The 16,177-nt window shown below is 39.8% G+C and overlaps 1 protein-coding gene across 1 annotated transcript in view; it reads right to left on the bottom strand.

Moving 5' to 3' along the window:
• RYR3 (ryanodine receptor 3) overlaps positions 1 to 16,177 on the bottom strand; it is a 637,001-nt gene that overhangs the window by 524,829 nt on the left and 95,995 nt on the right.

The following is a 16,177-nucleotide window of genomic DNA, read 5'->3' as shown; positions in this document are numbered from 1 at the left end:
TGTCTGGCAGGGGGCCTGCGCTGGAACTCCAACCGGAAGCAAGGCAAATGGGGCTGCGGGGGGGACCCCAGCTGGCAAGGGGCCAGCAGCTGGAACCCCAGAGTGGCAGTGGGCTGAGCAGGTCAGCCCGCCGCCACTCTGGGGATTTGGCAGCCGGCTCCTGCCAGCTGGGGTCTCTGCCCACTGCCAGCCTGGAGGAAGGAACCCCAGGCAGGCAGTGGATGCTGACTGGGACCGGCGGTGGGACCCCAGCTGGCAGGAGCTGGCGGTGGAAACCCCAGAGCAGCGGCGAGCTGAGCGGCTCAGCCCGCCGCCGCTCTGTGGTTTCGGCTGCCAGCTCCTGCCAGCTAGGGTCTCAGCCAGCTGCCAGCCTGGGGTTCCTTTTCCCAGGCCAGCAGTGGGTGCTGAGTGGGACCAGCGGCGGGACCCCAGCTGGCAAGGGGCCAGCAGCGGGAACCCCCAGAGTGGTGGCCGCCTGAGCAACTCAGCCCACCCACGTGCCATCAAAAATCGGCTCGCGTGCAACGTTTGGCACATGTGCCGTAGGTTGCCGACCCCTGCTCTAACTCTACTAAACCTAGCTCCATGGGTTTCCTCAGGAGACAATTTTGGAGAGTTCATTTCAAAATCCATATATCATAGAGATTTTGGAGGATAAAGTTGACATGTTCATGCTTAACACTGTCTGACATCAGGCACTGCATTCTGGGTTGCAGCGCCACTAAAACTTATTAAAAACATCCTATCTACTTCAGGTGCCTCATAAAAACACCCATATCTCTTGTTTTAATAGGTATGTTAACCCAATTCTGCAGTCATTCTCTGCACTGAACTTCCACTAAAGTCAATGAGAATTCTGCATGAAATATGGCAGTCTTGGTCTCAAAGTGGAAAATATTCAACATTGACTTAACAGTACATGTTTCAAGCAAATGAATGCATGTTTGTAGATAAGAACATAAGAATGGCCATAATGGATCCGACCAATGGTTTATCTAGCCCAGTCTCCTGTTTTCTGACAGTGGCCAATGCCAGGTGCTTCCAAGGGAATGAACAGACTAAGGCAACCAAGTAATCCATCCCGTTGTTCAGTCCCAGCATCCGGGACACAACTTATTTTATCAAAGCAACAATATTGATTCACTTCTAGACTCCCTTTATTTTGATTTAGAAAATTATTTTTCACATTGTTTGTTCAAATTGTTTGTTTAGTAAGGAAGAATGTATTTAATCAATCTAAAATGTGACCAACAAAATGGGGTTAATACCTCTCTTTCAAAAAGTGCCATCATTCTTTAATGACCACTGTCATAGGCTGTACCTCTAAGGCACCCTGTGGGGGTGAGGGAAGGCACCTCTCTCCTCCCAAATATCCTTCCCTGGATATAGATGTCACTGTAGAGCCGGTGTGGGGTGTGGTCCTCCACCAGTAAATCTTAGGGAAGATGCTCCCTTCTGTCTGGGTGTAACAGCAGTCCATATGTAAAAAGCAAACAAGTAATACTGCCGCCCACAAAACAGGCCTGGTTCACCCCTCTGTTTCCCACAAGGCAAAAGGTAAATAACTTATGTGAAGGGAATCTGGGTTCCTAACCTCCTGTGTGTCTGAGGGTATGCCTACACTGCAATGTAAGCCCAGGATTTGAACTCAGGCTCAAGTTTAACCCTGCCCCCTTCCATCCACACACACATGCAATAACCCAGAGCTTGGACCTTGGGTCCCAGAACACCACAAGGGTGGAGGGTCTGAGCCTGAGTCAAGCTAGGACCCAGGGTTCATGCCCTATTGCTTTGCAATGTAGACCACCCCAGGCTGAGTAACCTGGGCTCTAAAAAGAGAAACAAACTGAGGATGGTCCCTTTACCTCAGGGATGGGCAAACTTTTTGGCCCGAGGGCCAAATTGGGGTTCCAAAGCTGTATGGAGGGCTGAGTAGGGAAGGCTGTGCCTCCCCAAACAGCCTGGCCCCCGCCCCCTATCTGACCCCTCCCACTTCCCGCCCCCTGGCTGCCTTCCTCAGAACCCCTGACCCATCCAACTCCCCCTGCTCCTTGTCTCCTGACCGCCCCCTCCAGGGACCCCCACACCCTAACCACCCCCATCCAACCCCGTTCCCTGTCCCCTGACTGCCCTGACCCCTATCCACAGCCCCACCCCTGACAGGCCCCGGGACTCCCATGCCTATCCAACCCCCGTTCCCTGTCCCCTGACTGCCCCTGGAACCCCCTCCCCTTATCCAACCTCCCCCCTCCCCGCTTACCATGCCGGTCAGAGCACCAGGACTGGCAGCCACCCCGCCCGGCTGGAGCCAACCACGCTCCCGCGCACTCTAGAGCGCCGGGGCAGGCCAGTAGCTCTCGCAGCCGCACTGCCCAGCAGCTATCTACAGTTTCTGTAATCATATTTTAAGATCCCAACATAGAACTGAATTAAGCCCCTTTATATTATGCAAATATTTTGCTCCAGATATACTAACACAATCACATAATCCAATTAACAACAGGTCATGTAAACATACTTTATGTTTGACTTTCTTCTACTTTAAATGTATTACTAACAAATCTTTTGACAAACAATATGTGTTAACTTATAAAAGCATGTTCAGATAAGACTGCAATATTCTATATCAGAAAACAGCATAAGAGAACACGAACAGATTTTAAATATCCATTCGATTTGAAAAAAAAAATCACTAGCCTTATTTTTAGTACTTATTAAGCATTTTCAAGATTCTTCCTGCAAATTAAGAACTTTCTTGATTCAGTATTAAAATGTCAAAGCCGCCTTTCTCCCATAAGCATATGAATTTCTGCCAATAAACACTGCAAACTGATACTGACGATGACAGCAGAGTTATTTAATGGAAATCCACACACCACCACCTGATGACTCTCAAAAGATTCTATAAATAGAGCTGGGGTTTCCGTTGTCAGTTCACTCCCTTAGTGGTAGCTGGACCAAAGCCTAATCCAAGCTCTGGAACATACTTCCGTATCTTATAACAGGTCACTAGCATGTCAAGCAGTAGGCAAACCATTAGACCATCAGACAGGAAAATGTGAAACATTTTGCATATGACTGTACTTCTTGATGTAAAATTATTTTACACAATTGAACATGATATCCATGATCACCAGGAAAAAAAGGTACAAGAATGTTTTTTCAGAATACATTCATCATTTGATTAAACAAGTCCCTTCTATGCAAGCTTTGTGAATGACAGCAACAGGTGCAGCTGATGTGCAAGAAACATATCTGATGCATACATTTGCAGTAACCTGAGATTTCTTAATGTGTTTCTGTGCCAAATAATTTCCTGCTACTTACTTGACCCTAAAATTGGCCTCTAGAGCTCTGTTACTAATTGCACATATTTCTAGTTTTCCAGTACAGCAGCTTTAGAAAATTAAACATTGAAGACCTGACCACTAGGCTTCTTACTTTGGGAGGACCTCTACTGCAGGTTATAGGATTAGTCATTGATGGATACATACTGATTGTTGTCCGACTTTTTAATATACTCACTGTGAATTTACATTGTTGCTTCTTATTTTAATAGTGCCTTGTAGCCAAAGTGCTGGGTAATGGTAACAAAGGGACAAAACAACAAATGTAACAAACAATTAATACAAAAAGAAAATTGATGTCCCTAATAAAAGCAAAGTACTGGGCATACAAAATATTTAACAAATCATCAGAACTCATGTTAAGAAGATAAAGAAAGAATTTGAGACTATATTTAAAATGATGGAGAGTCAGAAAAACAAACAGAGATAGCAGGTATTCCATAGAGCTGGGGCATATTTGGAGAAAATAGAACAACTGAATTGTGGTAAGAAGAATAGGGAGAAAGTGAACTCATGGAGTGAACAGGATATTAGCAGAAAAGGGTAGGAAGCACTCCTTGGATTAATAGATGTTCATGCTAATGTAGATGGATGAAAAATCAGCAAGTGATGAAAAGAAAGAAGACACGTAAACTGCAAAGCAAAGGGAGAAAAAATAATCAGGCAAGCTACATGATTTGTATCCTACTGAAGTTTTGGAAAAGTGGATTACAGAAGACCAATATAAGCAGGGTGCCAAAACAGAAGCATGAGATCACAATTGCATTTATTATTAATAATAATATAAAAGGGCTCAGGTTTTATAGTGCATGTTCCTTTTTCACAACAACTATGAAAACTAGGACTCTGGGAAATTTTTGGATGGGCAGGTTAAAAACCTAAGATGTTCTGGATATGATCAGTTTTAAATCATATCAAACAGATGCTGTAGGGCCAGAGTAGTTTAATACATTAGTCTTTTGCCACTGGATACCAAGGTTGTAACATAGCTAAAATAGTAAGTGAAATGAGTTCACATTGCAAGAACATTCAAATTTGCATCATTGGCAGTCTGCTCAGGAAAGGCCAAAGACTAAATAGCAAAGGAGTCACAGATTAGGATTTTAGGTAAATTAACAATGTGGGGGTAGTTTAAAGCACCTTTCCACACAATGCCTATGTCTACATAAGCACTATTAGCTTCCCTTGCAGTATGCAATACTTTACCAAACTTTAAAATTGTTCTGATGAAAGTGTAAATATCCCTTACAGATGGATGTGAGAAGAAAATAAAATACAGTAACTCAGACATGATAGTATGCATCTCCCACAAGAAAGGATTTATTAATGGAGAATGGTTTTAAATGCAAGATCAGATATCCATAAAAGATTCATTATAGGAATAAAGCTGAGCTTTCATGATTAAAACTTTGTCTAAGTATAACAAATTACTTCCACTTAATTTCTAGTGAATTATTAAATTTCAGTGGCACAAGCTCTCTTAGTAGTTTTACACCACACATCACCATAGTTTCTGAGAGCTGTAGGTAATAGCTATTTTATGTACTTAAATTGTTCTAATTGCAGGTCCGAAAAATGGTATTAAAGAAAATTCAAATTGAGTCTTGTAGAAATGCACTGAAGTTATGTTTAAGCATTGACGTTATTTCATGCCTTTCAAATCAATCTATGTTTTATCTTTCTTGGGCAATAATCCTCCATGTTGATACTGCATGGTATATATGCCTGCTAGATTACTGTGAATTCTGTGAGGTTTCCTATAGTCAAGACTTTCTCCAGTCACAAGTCATGCTATTCTGAACTAAATTCCTATTATAGTAAAGAATTATTAACTGCATAAATTACTGTAATGGCCATTTACCCTTCACCATCTGTTAAAACTCTCACTTATGAATGACCGCTACGAGAACAGCAGGTGTATTTCAGAAAAGAGATTGCAGAGGGTTTTTTCCCCCAATATACTAAAAACAGTGTCCAATAATCTGTTGTTGAGTGTATTAGTGACATTAGTGCATTAGTGGCCAGTTTACTTTTTGAAAAAAATCTACCGCATACATGAAATAAATACCTTAAAATAACATAAGCACTAGAAATATGAATCCCAGCAACACTCAGAATAGTGAATGAATAAGTGTACTGGAACTCTGAAATTCCTTATGTCCTAAAGAGAATTTTGCACCCTGCAGAAAGAATATTTATATAAACCTTACATTATCTATCTCCATACTTTAGAAAATGTTGTTGAGTGGCTGTGTGCTTTTATAGAATGCATAGATGATGTACATAGGTGCTTTTTGCTTTTTTTGTTTTGTTTTTAACACTAGCGATGCTTTAAAACTTACAAACATACAGACTTTCAGTAACAAACTCAGAAACAGCCAAACAGATTCTAGTTGTCACATTATGAATAAAAAAGTAACATGGAAAATGAACTTTATCTGAAATAGCACGACCATAGCCACCATGAATTTTACTATGTGCCATGAACACCTCTACATAATAATTAGCCTAAGAAGCCACAGTACTTTCAATATGCCTATTTGCAATGGAATTGCCCCAGCTCCACTGAGATGATAGTAAGCTAGATCTTTTTTTTAAAATGCCAGGAAATATTTATTTAAATATTAAAGACTAAGTAAACCAATCCCAACCAAAGGAACAAACAAAAAATGCAATTAAAGCTACCACACCAGTTTGGCGGCATGAAGTAATTAATATTTTTGGGTACTAACTTTGCTAGCTCTGAAGTAAAAGGCAAATTTCTGACTGATTTTAATGGCACTGCTAATCAAACAATAAGAGGCCTGATATTTCACATGCTTATTACTGGGTAGCAATGTTCATCTTTACAACATCTGACTCACTGAAGATATGCACAATAAGCACTAGGAGACAAATTACTCGTTTATTGATCATAGTCATTAGGAGGACTAAAACTGTTATCTTCTGCAAAACTCTCTTTGTTATGTATATTTATACAAAATGTTTATGTATATTCACACATAAAACCCGCATTTGTACTATCTGCCATCAATATGTAAATGTCCTTATTCAAAATTTAAAGTGAAATGAAAACAAAAGTTGACATCAAATATTAAGACAAAAATGACCAATTCTTTTTGCATACAAATTGATGGTGCAAGGCATAATACTGATACAAAGTTTATGTGCATGTCTTTCATCTCCATAAATCACATCTTATCCCAACTCTAAAAGAATAAGGAAAAATGCATTGGTTTAGTTATCATAATTATTTTGTTCTGATTAAAAATACTGTAATAGCCTCTTGTTGTATTTGCCACTGATTCTATCATAAATACAAAGGTTAAAAAAATATTTTATCATTCACTTAGTTGCAAACCTCTTTATAGAGTCCTTGTTCATTTCTGAAGTCTGTACTATCCGTTATCTCGAAATCAACCATCACTTCCACTAATAAATTATGGAGCCAATTCTTAATGAAGTTGTCAATGAAAACAATACACTAAATGAAATGTTATTAAGCAACCATCAGTCTTACTCTAGTAATTTTATCAGTGGACATTTTCCCTCCTGGTTAGATCTCATCTAAGAGAGTCCAAACCCTGTAGCTACACCACACAGCATTTCACATCACTTTAGATGACACAGTGCGCTACCTAATTACGTCTAGCCTTATGAGGCATATGGTATCATGTCAACAAATACCATCATATGCTACTGGGACCTGACAAAACATAAATTTGATATTCCTTCAGCATGGATTATACAGTGTTTGAGTAATCTCAAAAATAATGTTTAGGTAATGGTTATAAGATGCAATTAGTTCATGTTGTACTTGGGGAAAAGCTTCTTTGGTTCTTCCACAAATAGCCACAAAGCTACATTGGCCAGACTGGCATGGCTGGTAAATACATAAACAGACGATGACTCTAATTTGAGATCCAGAAAAACTACCCCTCCTGCCCAAGGGATGTAGAAGCTATTTGATGGTAGGGCTGGATTACTTAAATCCTAAAAGTTGTGCCTGTCTTGAAAAGATACGGGTTCCTTGTTGACTGGGCAAGATCCCTTCTAATTAGGATTTGGGTACTTATCCCTGGCCTGAAGGTGTAAGAGTGTCCTCCAGGCTGGAGCTAAATCCCTGTACTTTAGGAAGGCAATAGTTCCAGTGAATAGGCATCTATTCCTTTAGACTTCAGCCTGCAGAGTTTTTTTTAATCTAGTCACTTTCATCTTTTTGTTCAATTTTTTTCTGGAAGTGAATGCTCCAGAGGGATGTGACAAATAATAACAGGGAATGAGGCAGGTTTGAAGGTCCTTATAGGAGGTTGGGGAAGGGAGAAATTCATAAGAAAGGAAAGATTTGTGTTCAGTATTTAGGGCAATTGGGAGATAAGAAACTGTGAGTGTCGTTGACGGATAGAAAGAGGATGAAATGGACTTTGGAAGGGTCTTATTCAGGCACCAAGCTATAGAAGCTGTGTTCCTTGATGGCCACTTCATAGTGGCTGAAAACTACCACAGACTGTGGATTATATAAGATCTTATCAAAGATGAGGCACCTGACTGGATGTGAAACAGACCTAGCTAGGTGATGCCACAGGAACACTACTGATACCGTTGACTCCTGGCAAGCATACACTGCAGCATGGTATGAAAACAGGTTTGTTAGAAAACTGTGTAATGTATTTTGTTAGTCAAGTTGTATATATGACTAACAAAATACATTACACAGTTTTATATACATATAAATAAATAAAATATATAAATAAAATAATGTTACAGAAATAGTTTAAGAAAATTTTAAAGTATTTTTTGCTTTTAGATGTGTATCAGCTGATGCAGCATTTCAGAAGTTAGCTGAAACAGCTTCACGGTTGTGTTAACCATGAAACCTGGCTTGTGTGTCTTAATTGTAAAAACTTGATCTGTGTAAATACCAGGGTGAACAGTGCGCTAAGCAGGAATTATTAGCTGAAGGCATGCTTCCCATATTCCCAACAAAAACTGACAAGCCAAAACCCAAGGCCACAAAAAACTGATCAGTAAGAAGGATAACAACTAAGATAGGAACTGGATGGAGAGAGGTGTTGACAACAGAGAATAGGGATGGCAGATGTATACAAATACATAAGAACTGCCATATCTGGTGAGACCAATGGTCCATCTAGCCTAGCATCCTGACTCCAGCAGTGGCCAGTACCAGAGCTTCAGGGGAAGTATATGGAACAGGCTTCTTCCAATTCTGGCTTCTTGCAATTAGAGCATGTAGTTGCAGCCCTGACAGTCTTGGCTAATAGCCATTAATGGATAAAAGTAAGTTTTAGCTGGACAAACAAAAATATATTACCTTAGGTAAATCATTGTGATTTATGCGTGTTTAGAATAGATAGGTACACAGACGAGGTAACTGGGTAAATGGAGTCTGCATAAAGCTACGGAACAAGGGACTGACAATAGGAGAGTGGAGAAGACACAGGGGAAAAACATAGCAAAGACCAAAGATGTGAAAAGAGTCGCCCTGTCCCCAGGAGAGGTAATTTGGCCATTTACTTTTATTGCCTTATTTGTTTTTGCAAGTATATATGCTATTCATAGGAGCTAATAGCATTGTCTTAAAAAGTACATAATGAAGGCTACAAGAAACTGTTTAAGCCTAAACTGGAGTCTATCTCCTTTTTCACCCAACAGACTGGACAGAATATACAGCTGTGATTTTCACATCCTATTTCAGGTGTAGAAGCTCTCCCATTCCTAATATAGATCAAGTTTCTCCCTGTGAAGTTTTCAAGTTACTTTGAAGGTAAAAACAAAAAAAATCACTAGGATTCGGAATGAACTGTCTGCACTCACAAAGACTGAGTGATAATCTGAGGAGACAAATAAAGGCTCTTCTGCCTTATTTTTCAAGCCATTATTGCTCACTGAGCGAGCTAACTTCAATTATGTGCGAGCTGGAATCACCTTCTTCTAGACTTGTATAAGCCAGAAAAGAAATACTGGATTCATTATTGTTGGAGGTTGTAATCCTGCAGAGGAGCTATGCTTAAGTAATCTACTGTGGGGTCCCTGCTTCAGAAAAAATGGCTTGATATTAATTATTTCCAGTTATCAGACTGTATCATACCTCCCATTTTTAGTGAAGGTCACTGAGAAGGCATCTCTAATCATTTCATGAATCTTCCGATTTTCTAGATTCTGATCATTTATGTTTTAGAACTATGTTTGGCTTGTAACTGCATTGTGCTGGCTGATTATTTTCTCCTAGCAAAGGATGAAGATAGAGTTCTCCTGCTAGTTTATTAGACCAGCCAGCTACAGTTTTATTAGAAAGCCTGTGATCATTGGCAGGAGTGGATGGAGTTATACCTCATCATCAACTCAAATGTTGGTTTTAGGTAACTGATCGTCCACCCCCAAAGAAATTAGGGTAGCATGAGGATCAATTTTGTCAATTCTCCTATTCAAAATAGGAGTCAGTTAGTAGAGGTAGTATGGAAACAGGGACTTGTAGTGTATTCAGAATGCTGATTTTACTCAGATCAAATCAGACTTGGTGCAGTGACATGAAGAGCCCAATACATTTGTGAAATCAGATAATGATAAGAGCAAGCTGCCTATGGCTGAGTTCAGACAGGACCAAAATGCAGTTAACAGGTTGGAAGAAGTAACTGAAAGAGTTGATGAGAGGAATCTCTGACTCCATGATTGAGGGAGTTATCTCCCATTTTTCATTTATGTTTGAAATCTTGGAATTTTATTAAATCTAGGATTGGCTTTGGAGAACCAAATACAAGCTGTAGCAAAAATTTGTTTCTAATACAGATGTAACTATCCTCATTCTTGCCATCATCATTTTAAGACTAGACTGTTGTAATGTATTTGATGGGGGAGCTGCACATTGGGACCACAACGGAAGCTCCAATTAGTGCAAAAAATAAAAACCAACCACTTGTTGAGTGGTATCATGTAGGGAGAATGTAACCTCAATACTCTGAACTGTGCATGTGCTAGCTCAGTGTGTGTTTCCAGGAGGAATTCAAGGTGTACAAAACTCTGAAGGCCAGTTACCTGATAGACAGTTTCTTTTCCATACTATCATAATGGAAATCAGCAGAGGTTCCCAGGCTGAAGCTCCTGGCTTCACATTCTCTGTGAGGGGTCCTAAACTCTGGAATATACTTCCCTCTTTGGTTTATCAAAGACTGGAATAGTTATCCTTTTGGGCACACTGCAAAGTCCATCTTTTCCTCATAAGTATTTAGATAGGTTAGGGATTTATAGATCTGGAGCTAGAGGCTGAAAATGACTGAAATTAGAGTTTCATGATATGGTTGGGAAAAGTGGCTTTATGTCCTGTCAGAGTGCCTATTAACAGGAAATACTGATTATCTGAAAATGTCATATTTCTAATTGTGTGTTTTAAAAATTTGGGAATTCTACATACGTAGAAAAAAAGGCAAGCTAATAAATGGAGAGCACAAAATCTAACTCTACAGGGTAAGTGTTCAAGACATGTCACATTCAAGGTCTGTAGGCATTTCTCTGTTCACAACACAGGACTGGGCAACTACTGGCCAGTCGCAAAAGAACACATCATACCCACTTTTAAAAATGCAGACCCTCATATCAACAGTTTTAACAGTGCTATAAATACATTTAAGGTAATTGCTTTTAATTATAATTTAAGCCAAATTTATGCCAAACCCAAGGTATTTGCTTCTTCATCATTTCCCACATCAGTGGAACTCTTTTTTTATTCCTCATTCATAATTGATCCCTTCTGCCTGTACTCTATAAAGTAAAAATATGTAACTCCAAATGTGGAACAGAGATAGACTGAAAAAAGCAGAGCTACTCGTATATGTAAATAGGCCTTTTTAACCCCCTGAGAAATGGGACTACTTTCACCACTGGAAAGAGCCTGCATTTTTGTGTTAAGTCAAAACTCAGAAAATGGCAACAATCTCAGCACAATAGGCACATCTGTGAGTTTATAATGATGTGTGAAAACCCCTCGTTTCAGTACTTTTGCCAATTGTTGCAACTATTTCACACAATCTCACGTGTGAACCCACAAGAACTTACTTCAGAATATGGGTGTTATGAACTTCTGTAAAACTAAAGCCAGGGTAAACTGAAATTGAAACCATTACATTTATACATCCTTATTTACCTAACTCCATCACAGCTCACCTGCTCCTTCTAAATTACCCTGCAATGAAGTCATAATGCTGAAGTTGTGAAATAAGTAATTTTCATAGCATCAGCCTGTGAGAGGTAACAGAGAGAAGGCCCTCGCAACCATCGTTAGAATAAAGACAGAGCAGTATGATGAAGTGGACTAGAGGGAAGGAGGCAGAAAAGGATCGGGGAGTTGTGATAGAAAAGAGTCTGTGCAGGAAAGATTAATATGAAATACCCATATTTCAATAATAGTATAAGGAATACAGATAAAATACCAGACAAGTTCATCTCTTTTGGTATACAATAAGTGTTTTTCTCAAAGCTTCTCCAAGCTTGCATCACTGTGTTAAAGCTTTATGGCATATACAAGTTTGTGAATGCACTAAGGGATGTAAACAATTATCAGACTATTCACCCAACAATGAAAGATAAGTTTTCAGAATGGTTTCATATTCTATTTCTTAGAAAATTTTGTTAGCCCTTGAAGCAGCCTTGTTATGAATGAGATGATGTTCTCAGAGATCTCAAAGGCTAGATGTTCAGAATCAATTTTCCTCTCTGACTTATCAGTTCAAGAGGTTTCTGTATTATTTGAAAATTAGCTGGTCTAGTGATTAACTGAATCTATTCACATTTGGCAGGTTAAACCCCTGAGAATCAAGAGGGAGCTTTTCTTGACATCATCATTTCAAAAACAAATTAGTTTGCAACTACAGCTGGCTTCTCTTTTAAAATGAGAGAAGAAATAACATCTCCCTCTGAAATTTCATTTTCCTCTATGTGCTACAACCTTCAGATGCTCCAATGAAAAGAAAAAAACCCAGACTCTATAGATCACAAAACCCAAATGTGACAACAGGCCAAAATTCCATTTTTGCTCCCATTCGTCAACTGGAAAAACAAAAAAAATCTGCTCTGGGGGGTTGGATTCTGATCTGTAACATGCAGCCCCAGGTTTTGTTATTTAAAAGCATGAGGACCTAAACATGTACCCTCTTTTTAGCAATATGGCAATGAGTATGGTGCCCACTGGGACTCCTTGGAATTTAGCCAGACCTCCTGGCTAAGTCTGTATGAATGGTCCACAAAGAACCCAGACAAAATCAGGATTAAGTTGTGCCTCTTTTGAGATCACAAACAGTAGCCCAGGTTCACAAGTATTCATTTCCCTGGTCCTGCATCAGTTAGTGAGTTGCTAGCGGATGTTTTCCATCTCACTTGATCCCAAAGATCATTTTAGGATAGAGGCTTCAGTAGATCTTACCAGAGAACATTTGCTGTGGAGGATCCAAGCACCATTCATTGCCACTTGAAGATCTAGGGAAGGGAGCCAGTTGGACTCAACAGAGAGAGTAGGCATGAAGTTCTGCCATCCAAGATAAGTCCCTCCTGATCTTAGGGCTTTAGAATTTAGGGTGAGGGAGAAGGGAAGAAAAAAGTGTGCCACTACTTTAAAAAAAATCAGATCTATTCAATCTGGAACCACTAACTCTACAATGTATTAATCATAATCAGATGGTTATTTCATGATATCACTGCATGACAGAGTTAAAGTTGTTTGTATACTCTATTGCATTCCCGTATCTTAACAATATTGGATTTCTTTAACCCTGAATTTCCTGGGTTTATAATAATTATTCTGGGAACGATTGCAACTTTCCTGTAATGTAGTCCACCCTTGATTACTGATATGTACTCTCTACCTTTAAATTCGTGTAGGTTTTATCCAGAAATTATATGAAGAAAAATGCCACAATCTGGAAGCCAAAATGCATGAAGAGAAAATCCCCACTTCTGACAGTGCTGGTCTTTTGAAAATTTCACACCTGCGCAAACAATTTTTTTTTTATTGGACAGCATTTGATTTGAAGGATTCAAAGAAAAAATCGGACATAGGTTTGAACACACCATACATGTGTTAACAAAAACTGCCTTCAAAACACAAACGTTAAGTGCAGAGATGGCTGTGCATAAGAACTCTAGATCCACAGTTCCCCACTCTGTACTTTGAGCAAGTACAGATTCTGATCTAAACGTCTAAGATTCTTATAATGGTCCAAATTGGGCTCTTGAATCTGAACATCTCTAAAGTTTGGGAAAGTTTGGATCTGAATCCAAATTTCACCACTCAGGCCCGTCTTTAGGTAAAATGAAACAAAAAGGAACTTTTCTACTACAAGAATATGAAAAAGCTTCTACCAGGCAGAAAACACTTGGAGTTTTTTTGTGGGATGTTCTTTTGTACTAGTACAGAATTTTAAAAATTGTACTAGCTAAACTATTTGGAATGTTTAATTTCAATATACTTTTAGCCTGGCTTCCACAGAAAGCTGAATTCACCTTGGAGCCCATTTAGAATTTGATGTTACATGGCAAATATTGGTATTTCAATCCACTGTGCATGTAAGACAGGGAAGGGAATTTTAGTGCAAGTTGCCTCCAGAAATGCAAAATATTTTTAAGAGACTTATTTTTCTTTTAAACTTCTAGTCAACTTCCTCACAGCAAGGAGTCTGACCTGTCACTGAGAGAGAGTGGGCAGTCCCTGAAGCAAACATCCTCTCTAGGGGTTGCTAACCTGCTCTACATCATAGCCCAGAGAAAAGAATTATAAACATCTGTTGTATCTAATTCTAAGCACTGCAGAGAACTAGTCTGTATAATGCTAAATAATAGTAAATTTTTGTTGATATCATGAACAGCAAACAGGAGAGTGATGTTGCTAAGTGTCAGTATAACATTCAGGAACAAATTGCTTATTCATATTGTATAGTATAATACTGACAGTACAGAGTACTCTGCAAAGGTATACAGTGACATAGCACTGAGCAGGACACTGCAAGCAAGGACAGCCACTGACCATTCATTGCTTTCAGCAAAAATTATAACCATGAGTTGTCAGAGGCAGGTGATTTTAAAATGTTAAAAAAAAATCAACTGACAACGGAGCATGTTCTGCCTGCACTTATGAAAGCAATTATGCTGGTATTAATAGGTACAAGTGGCCTGAAACAAAGCAGGGAAACTGCACAACCTCTTGCGTGCTTTTCCTTCTCAGTAGCCAGAACTGCCCTCTGCCTTTTAAAATTATTTCTGGAGCAGTACAGGGATGGGGAGGAAATATATTAAATCTGTCTGCAGGAAAACAGGATTTAACTTGATATAGTTTATGAAGAAAAGGGAGGGATAGCTCAGTGGTTTGAGCATTAGCCTGCTAAACCCAACGTTGTGAGTTCAATTCTTGAGGGGGCTACTTAGGGATCTCAGGCAAAATCAGTACTTGCTGAAAACAGGGGGCTGGACTCAATGACCTTTCAGGGTCCCTTCCAGCTCTATGAGATAGGTATATCTCCATATATAAGAGAATTAGAAGAAACAAAAACATGAAGTGCAAGTGTCCTCTACTTACTGGAATCAGAAATACTCATCTGTGTATCACAGACCTATACTGCTAATAGCTAGTGGAGATTCTCCTGTAACACAAGCAATGGGGGCCTCTGCTCTTGGAGCAGAAGAATCTGATTTCTCAAGTGGGACATTCTGCATGTCAGCTAAATCAGTCTCCCTGTTGCACTGTAGAGAAAGAGGTTCCATCAAAATGTCCTTACCCTAAGGGAAAGTACACAGGACTGGAAGGCAGTATATCATGAGTAGATATCTCTTGCACAATGATGACTATGAAGTATACAGAAATATAAACAAGGCCCAATACTTTCACCATAGGTGGCAAGCAAATATCAGCTCCCCACCATTTTGCAAATGAGATAACTGAAAAGTTGCAAGGTCATTCTATGCACACCTGGGTATAGAACCCTGGTCTCTAATATGGCAGACCCAAGGCTTATCCACTCCTGTCCCTTCCTAAAGCCCAAAACAGAACCCTAGAAATCCTGGATCCTCAGCATTCTACTGCTGTTTAGCATTTTAGCCGATATCATCTAGTTGTAGAAAGTTTTGTATTCATGCTAAAATGTATAACCATAAACAGGACTCCCAGAATGCTTTGTACTCATGCTAAGCTTTATAGTGGAAATTACTAGGAGGTAAACTGTATATAACCTCTCTTTGTGCACGCAGAACCTGTCAGAAACAATGCCAAATGTGAAAAATGTGCTCGGTATAGGGATTCTCTTTTAAGGACAATTGATACAGCTGGGTTTGTGACTTTCAAAATACATAAGGAAACTTGATAAGAAAAGGGATGAAAGGTTTGTGGTAATGCAGCAGAATCTGTAAATCTTCTATAATAACCCAGTAGGTGGCACCTAAGTGCAAGCAGCCACGTCCTGGAGGATCAATGGCCTAAAGAAACATGAAGCTGAAGGAATCCATGACAGTGGGAGAAACTAGAGGGTGGGCGCTGTCTTGGCTGTAGTGTGGGAGGGAGAGGGGGCTTGGAAGAAGAAAGAAGGACTGTGTTGCTCTAGGTGCAGATGTGTGAGTCGTGGGGACAGGACGTGTGATGGACACTGCTAGACTGGTGCCAGTGGTGAACACTTTGTACTGAGGCTCATGTGTGTCCTGAGGACAGGTGAAGGCCTAGTAAGCAGCAACCCCACCAGGCTGGAGGCACAGACTGAGCAGCCACCAGAGAAGCAGCAACCACACCAGGCTAGCACATCTCAGCTCTATTTGCAGCACCAGAGGGATTAGAGGCCGCA

Source organism: Mauremys reevesii, linkage group 4, assembly GCF_016161935.1.
Source record: "Mauremys reevesii isolate NIE-2019 linkage group 4, ASM1616193v1, whole genome shotgun sequence".
NCBI lineage: Eukaryota > Metazoa > Chordata > Testudines > Geoemydidae > Mauremys > Mauremys reevesii.
This window is presented reverse-complemented; position numbering and strand designations above follow the sequence as displayed.